This window comes from Pteropus alecto, unplaced genomic scaffold (assembly GCF_000325575.1).
Source record: "Pteropus alecto unplaced genomic scaffold, ASM32557v1 scaffold120, whole genome shotgun sequence".
NCBI classification, from domain to species: Eukaryota; Metazoa; Chordata; class Mammalia; order Chiroptera; family Pteropodidae; genus Pteropus; species Pteropus alecto.
Window position 1 is genome coordinate 2406118 of NW_006430061.1, and position 9053 is coordinate 2415170.

The window sequence follows — 9053 nt, forward strand, 5'->3', positions numbered from 1 at the left end:
AACTGCAAAAATAACAGTGAGCTTTGTGGTATATTAATTCGCCTTAGTCCCATGCCATGTGGTAGCTTCGAATACTAACAGCCTACCTTTATGGTAAAAACCATTAACCTAGCTGCTACTGGAAGGAGCAAATGAGTGTGGCCTTCTTTCAAAGCCTTATTTCCAGAATATTATCATTAGTTGATCTCTCGGGTTATTCTTTGGAAGACCCCATTTTCAATGCTGTCTTCTTTGATCTGACATGGAACTTGCCCAGTACAAAAAGCCTCTTCCCCAAGGGGCATTTTTTGAAAACAACTACAGGCAATTACTTGAATTCACAAATGCCTGAAGTGACGGATAACACTTGGAGTAAATAATAGACTAATCAAAAATATTTAAATGAAAATCTGGGGGAATGTGATGTCTATAGGAAATTTGAAAAGCTCTAACATATTTCTGGGAACCTACAGGCCACATATATACAAGGAGCTGTGTATATATACATGCTTCAGAAAATCCTGAGAAGGTCCTGAGCTCTCACCTCTCACTGACCTTGAGGCTCTCTGAAGGCAAGAAGTCAAAACTATAGCAGAGTTGTCAACTACTTGACCAAATATTGCAGGTATGTCCCAACATGCTTAGAGTGCCCCTTGGCAAAGATTGAGAGACTTATTGATCCTAGATATTAAGGAAATATTTGTTCAATCATTAGCTCACTAAGCTAACCAAGCAGAGACTTTAGTGGCCACATAACAAAAAATACAGACTTTAAAATTTTAGTTCAGCGAAGTCACTAAGCAAACAAGCAACAACTACAATAAAAAGCAACAATTATAATTCCTGGACTTGGTTGGTAATTTCCAAAGATGCCACATTATATTATTTAAAATGTCTAGTTTTCAAAAAAATTATGAAACATGCAAAGAAACAAGAAATAATAGTCTATACACAAAAGGAAGACTGTCGATAGAAACTGTTCCTAAAGAAGCCCAAATACTGGACATATTAGACAAAAATTCTGTCAGCTATTTTATATACATTTAAATAACTAAAGGAAACCATATCTAAATAACTTATGGAAAGTATGAGAATGATGTCCCACCAAACATAGTATATCAATAAGATCAAAATTATTTTAAAGGAAGTCAAGAAATTGTAGAGTTGAAAAGTACAATAACAGAAATAAAAATTTCATCAGAAGGCCTCAACCTCAATTTTGAGCAGGTAAAAGAAAAAAACATCAAATTTGAAGATAGATCCATTGTAATTATCCAGCCTGAGAAAAAGATAGAAAAAAAGAATAAAGAAAAATGTATTGCCTTGCTCAACTTCATCCAGTAAATAAATAAATAAACTATATGGGAAAAGATGGTGTCTAGAATAGCCAAAATCATTTTGGAAAAGCATTAACAATGTCGAGAGAACCACATTCCCTGATTTCCAGAATTACTTTAACTGCAGTGTGTTTAAGTATATCAAGACAGTATGTTACTGACAAAAGGATAGCCACATCAATCAATGAGACGAATTGAGCATCCAGAAATCTGTATGCACAAATGTGATCAATTGATTTTTGACTAAGGTGCAAAGGCAATTAAATGGTGAAATAATAGTCTTTTCAACAAATGATACTGAAAAAATTGGACATCTATATGCAAAGAAATTAACCTCAGCCTACACCACTCACCTTATACAAAAATAACAGATCATAGATCTAAATGTAAAACATAAACCCACAAAAATTTTAGGAGAAGGTATAAAGTGACTGTGCCCTTGAGACTGTGGGTTAGGCAAAGAGGTCTTAGCTATGACAGCAAAGCACAATTCATTTTTAAAATGATAAACTGGAATTCAGTAAAATAAACTTTTGCTCTGTGAAAAACCCTGCTAAGGAAATGAAAAGGCTATCTACAGTTTGGGGAAAACGTTGTTAGATATTACATATCTGATAATAATCTTGCATTTACACTACGTAAAGAACTCTCAAAATTTAACAATAATAAAGCAAGCAACCCACTGTAAATGAGCAAAAGACTTGAACAGATGCTCCAGCAAAAGGGATAAACAGATGGTAAATAAGCACAGGAAAATATGCTCAATATCATCAGTAATTAGGGAAATTTAAATTAAAACCACAGGATATAGTAAATGATATACTACTATATATAAATTAATGAAGTTACTAGAACTCTCGTACCTGTGTGGTGGGAATGCAAATGCAAATGATACAGAAAACAGTTTGGCAGTTTCTCATGAAGTTAAATATATACTGGCTGTAATTAGTATGGTAGATATTAATCCAATTATATTAATAATTACTTGTAATGTAAAGTCTGAATACAACAATTAAAAGACATGAATTATTAGACTGGATCAAAAAACAAGACTCAACTATATGTTGTCTATAAGAAGCCTACTTTAAATATAAAAACAGATACAGATGAAAAGTAAATGGATGGAGAAAATATATACCTTGATAACACTAATCGAAAAAAAAAAAAGCAGGGGAAACTATATTAATTTCAGACAGAACAGACTTCAAACCTAGGAAGATTTTCAGGAATAAAGAAAGGCTCTACAAAATGATAAAAGTGTCATTTTTCCAAGAAGACATAACATTCCTTAACTTCTACACGCCTAACAACAGAGCATCAAAATATGTGAAGCAAAGCTGATAGAACTGCAAAGGGAAATAGACAAACCCACTATCATAACTGAAGACTTTAACACACCCTGTTAGAAATGGACAGATCCAGCAGGCAGAAAGTCAGTGAAAACATAGTTTATTTAACTCAATAACACTATCAATCAACTGAATATAATGGACATCTATAGATCCTTCATTCAACAACAGTACAATCTCATTCTTCTCAAGCCCACATGGAACATCCCCCAAGATAAACCATATTCTGGGCCTTTTAACAAACCTTAATGAATTTAAAAGAATAAAAATCATACAGTGTCTGCTCTCAGACCACAATGAAATTAAACTAGGAATCATAACAAAAAGAGAATTGGAAAATCTAAAACTATGTGGAAATTAAACAGCACACTTCTAAATAACTCATGGGTCAAAGAAGAAATTGCAAGAGAAATTTTAAAATATTATAAACTAAACGAAAATTTTCAAAATTTGTGGGATGCAGTGAAAGCAGTATTAGAGGAAAATTTAAAGCAGTAAATGCAAATATTAGTAAGGAAGGAAGACCTAAAATCAATAATCTAAGTTGCTTTTTTAGGAAACTTGGAAAAGACAAATTAAATACAAATTAATTAGAAGAAAAGAAATATTAAGAATTAGACCATAAGTCAATAAATTGAACACAGGAAATTAATAAAGAAAATCAATAAAACCAAAAGCTGATTCTTTAGAAAGGACATCAATTACTTATATCAGAAATGGAAAAAGCGACATCACTACAGATCCTGTGGACATTAAAAAGATAATAAAAGAATACTCTGAACAACTCTATGCCCACAAATTTGATAACCTAGATAAAAGGGACTAATATTTTGAAAGACACAATCTGCCAAAACACATGCAAGAAGAAATAGAGGATCTGATAGGCCCAGATCTATTAAATAAATTGAATCAATAATGAATGACCATCCAAAACAGAAAGTGCCAGACCCAGAAGAGTTCTACCAAACATTTAAGGAAGAAATTATACCAATTCCTTACTCTTTCTTTTTGAGAATAGAAGAGGGAATACTTTCTAACTTATTCTTTGAAGCCAGCATTACCCTACTAGCAAAACCAAAGACACTACAAGAAAAGAAAATACAGACCAAAATTTCTCATGAACATAGATGCAAAAATCCTCAACGAAATATTAGCAAGTAGAATCCAAAAAAAATATGGAAAGAATTGTATAATATGATCAAGTGGGATTTATTCTAGGTATTCAAGGATGGCTTAACATTTGAAAATCAATTATATAATTCATGGCAAAAACAGAATAAAGAAGAAAAATTACACGATTATTTTAATAGGTGCAGAGAAAGCATTTAACAAAAAACAGCACCCATTTATGATTAAAAAAAAAACTTTCAGTAAACTAGAAATAGAGGGAAACTTTCTCAACGTGATAGACTATCAACAGAAATCCTACAGCTAATAGCATACTTGAAACTTTCCCACAAAGAAACCTGAAGCTGTCCCACTAAGCTGAGGTTCAATATTTTGCTGGACTCCTTTGCTAATGCAATAAAGTAAGAAAATTAAATAAAAAATATACAGATTGGCAGAGAAAGCTTGGTTGTCTATGCAGAAAATCTAAAAGATTTGCAAAAATTGGAAATTATGAGCAATTATAGCAAGGTTGCAGGATACAAGGTTAATATACAAATGCCAGTTGCTTCCCTAAATACCAACAAGGAACAAGTGGAATTTGAAATTAAAAACACAATATTGTTTACATTAGCATCCCCCCAAACGAAACACATAGATATAAACTTAACAAAATATATACAAGATCTATATGAGGAAAACTACAAAACTGATGAATGAAATCAAAAAAGAACCAAATAAATGAAAAGTGAGTCTGTGTTCATGACTCAATATTGTCAAATGTTAGTACTTCCCAAATTCATCTACAGATTCAATGCAATACAAATCAAAATCCTAGCAAGATATTTTATGGATATTGACAAACTTATTCTAAAGTTTATACAAAGAGGCAAAAGATTCAAGATAGCCAACAAAATTTTGAAGAAGAATGTAGTTGGAGAACTGACACTATTCGATTTTGTGACTTACTATATGAAATCTTGCCATTTGCAACAACATAGATGGACCAAGAGAGTATTATGTTAAGTGAAATAAGTTAGACAGAGAAAGACAAATACAATATGATTTGACTTATATGTGAAATCTAAAAAGCAAAACAAATGAAAAAAATAAAATAAAATAGAAACAAACTCATAGATACAGAGAACAAACTGATGGTTGCCACGAGGAAGGGGGCGAGGTGTGGAGTGTTAGGTGGGAAAGGGGAAGGGAATTAAAAAGTACAAATTTCCAGTTATAAAATAAATCATAAGTATATAATGTATAGCATAGGGAAGAGAATCAATAATATCATAATAACTATGTACAGTGACAGGTGGTTACTAGATTTATTGTGGTGATCACTTTGTAAGGTATACAAATTTTGAATCATTATGTTGTACCCCTGAAACTAATATAATAGTATATGTCAACTATAATTTTTAAAATATTTTTAATTAAACAAAGACTGTATAAAGCTACAGTAGCTTTACAGTGTGGTATTGTTGAAATAAATACAGTGTGGTATTAATGAAAGGCTAGATAAATAGATCAATGAACTAAAACAGAGAGCCCAGAAATAAACTTCCATAAACACAGTTGACTGATATATGACAAAGGAGCAAAGGCAATACAATGGAGTAGATAATCTCTTCGACAATTGGTGTTGGAACAACTGGACATCTATATGCAAAAAAATGAATCTAGACACAAACCTTTCACAAAAATTAACTCAAAAATGGATCATAGACCTAAATGTAAAAACAACACTATAAAACTCCTAGAAGATAACATAGGAGAAAATCTAGATACCTTGGGTAAGGTAATGCCTTTTTAGATACAACACCAAAGACATGATCCGTGAAAGAAATAATTGATAAGCTAAATTTCATTAAAATTAAAACCTTTGCTCTGCAAAAGACATTGTCAAGAGAATTAGAAGACAAGCCACACACTGGGAGAAAATATTTGCAAAAGGCACATCTGGTAAAGAACTATACTACAAAATACACAAAGAATTCTTAAAACTTAAAAAATGAGTCAAAGACTTTACTCGACACCTCACCAAAAAAGATACTCGGATGATAAATAAATATAAAAAGATGATCCACGTCATAAGCCATCGGAGAAATACAAATTAAAACAGCAATGAGATACTACTACACACCTATTAGAAAGTTAAAACTCCAGAACACTAATAAACTAAACACTGGCAAGAATGTGAAACAACAATGCAAAATAGTACCAGTTGCTTTGGAAGATTATGTGATAGTTTCTTACAAAACGAAACATGCCCTGACCATACAATCCAGCAATCACATTCCTCAGTATTTACCCAAAGGAGCTGAAAACTTATGTCCACACAAAAACCTGCACACAGATGTTTGTAGCAGCTTTATTCATAATTACTGCACTTGGAAGCAACCGAGATGTTCTTCAGTAGGTGAATGGTTAAACTACAGTACATTCAGATAATGGAATATTATTCATCAAAAAAGAAACAAATCATCAAGCCATGAAAAAAAATGAAGGAACCTTATGTGCACATTGCTAAATGAAAGAAACCAATCTGAGAAGGCTACATACTATATGACTCCAACTATATGACATTCTGGAAAAGGTAAAACCGTGGAAACAATAAAAAGATCAGAGGTTGCCAGTGGGGAGGGGGTGTGGTGACAAACAGGCAGAGCACAGAAGAGTTTTACAGCAGTGAAATACTTTATAAGATATTATAATGACAGATATCTGTTATTATACTTTGCCCAAACTCATAAAATGTACAACGCCAAGAGTGAACGCTATGGTAAACTATGGCCTTTGAGAGATTATTGATGTGTCAATGTAGGTTCATCCTTGGTAAAAATAAATAAATAAATAAACCATTCTGGTGAGTGATGTTAATAACGGGGGAAGCTATGCATGGGTGGAGGCAGAGGGTATATGAGAAATGTCTGTCCCTTCCTCTCAATTTTGTTGTAAACCTAAAACTGCTCTTAAAAAAGTCTTTATTAAAATGTATAACATAATATGTATAGTATAGAACTGTATAAAATATGCATATAAAAGGAAGGCAATAAAAACAAAACATTGAGGTCGAATTAATCTTATCAAAATATTTGTTCATATCTTGATTTTTCAAAGTTTCTGTAATTAGTTATTTACTCTATTTACTCATGCAATGCAAATATGTTTTTATATTAAATGCATTAATAAGCAGAATATATATTATTACATATAGACTATTTGGTAGCAATTATCAAAAATGTAAATGTATATGGACAAAGATTAGAAGGTAACTGTAAAAAAAAAGACTTTTTAAGGGAAAAAATATACACTTGCCAAGTGACTCAGCAATCTCACTCCAAATGACTCAGCAATCTCACTCCAAAGAAATTTATTGTATTAGTTTCCTTAGTAATGCCATAACGAATTACCAGAAACTTAGCGGCTTAAAACAACAGAAATTTATTCTTTCTGGAGGCCAGAAGTCCAAAATCTAGATGACAGCAGAACTGTACTCACTCCAGAGATCGAAGGGAGAATCCACTTCATCCCTGTTCCAGTTTCTGACAGTAACTTGTGACTTTCTCTACCTGTCTTCACATCACCTTTTCCTCTGTGTGTATCTTCTCTGTACATTTCTTATAAGAACATATCATTGGATTTAAAACCCACTTGGATAATCCAGAATGGTTTCATTTTAAAATCCTTAATTACACTGGCAAAGACCCTTTTTCTCAATAAGGTAACATTCACAGGTTCCATGGATCAGGACACGGACATAGCTTTTTGGGGACCCCGATTCTTAAGCCTACTACACTTATCGTCACACAAAAATTTATACTCAAAAGTTTATAGCAGCTCTATTCATAAATGCTGACAACTGGAAACAATCCAAGTGCCCTTCAACAGATAAATGGATTAAAACATCCCTGTAATGTAGTACATCCCTACAATGTAATACTGCCCAGCAATAAAAAGAAACTATTCATACATGTGTCATGGATAATCTCAAATGCATTATACTAAGTAAAAGAAGTCAGACTCAAAACTACACACATTTCATTTGTATGACATTCTGGAGAGGCAAAACTACATCCAGAGAATCTGAATAGACATTTGCCAAAGAAGACATACGAATGGCCAACAGGTACATGAAAAGGTGCTAATTCAACATAACTAATTATCAGAGAATATGCAAGTCAAAACCACAATGACATAATACCTCACACCTTTTAGAATGTCTCTTATCAAAAAGACAAGAACTAACAAATGTTGGCAAGGACATGGCGAAAAGGGATCTCTTGTTTACTACTAGTGGAAATGTAAGCTGGTTTAGCCATTATGAAAAACACTATGAGCTTTCTCAAAAAACAAAAGACAAAACTACCACATGATCTAGCAATTCCACTTCTGGGTATTTATCGGAAGGAAATGAAATCACTAACTCAAAAAGATATCTGCACCCCATGTTCCTTGCAACATCATTTACAATATCTAAGACATGAAAACAATCTAAGTGTCCATTGATGAAAATATATATATACATATATATATAATGCTTTCAAGGTTTTTCCCTGTGTTAACTTCTATATATACATGTACATATGACTATTATTCACCATAAAAAAAGAAGGAAATCCTGCAATTCGTTACCACACAGATGGACCTTGAGGACATTATGCTAAGTGAAATAAACCAAGCAGAGAAAGACAAATACTGTATGATATCACTTATATGTGGAATCAAAACAAAAAGCAAAAAAAACAGACTCATAGAAACAGAGAACAAATTGGTGATTGCAAAAGGCAGGGGCAAAGTGGGTGAAGGTGATCAAAGGGTGCAAATTTAAGTTATAAGGTGAATAAGTCCTGGGGATGTAATGTACAGCTTGGTGACTAGAGTTAACAGTACTGTGTTATACACTTTAAAGTTGCTAAGAAAGTAGATCTTACAAGTTTTCATTACAAAAAAAAAATTGTGTAACTGCTGTATGTGATGATGGTTGTTAGCCAAACTTATCGTGGTAATCATTTTGTAATATAAACATATATCTAATTATTATGCTATACAACTAAAACTAATACAATGTTATATATAATGTCAACTATATCTCAATTTAAACAAATAATTATATTTTTAAAAACTATAGGAATGGAGAAAATAACAGTTACTACCAGGGTATAAGGTCTGAGGGGGCAATTGACTACAAAGGAGAAGAATTAGAGACTTCTGGAGAGGGATGAACCTGTTTTGTACCTTTATTGTGGTGACGATGACATGACTCAATGTATTTATT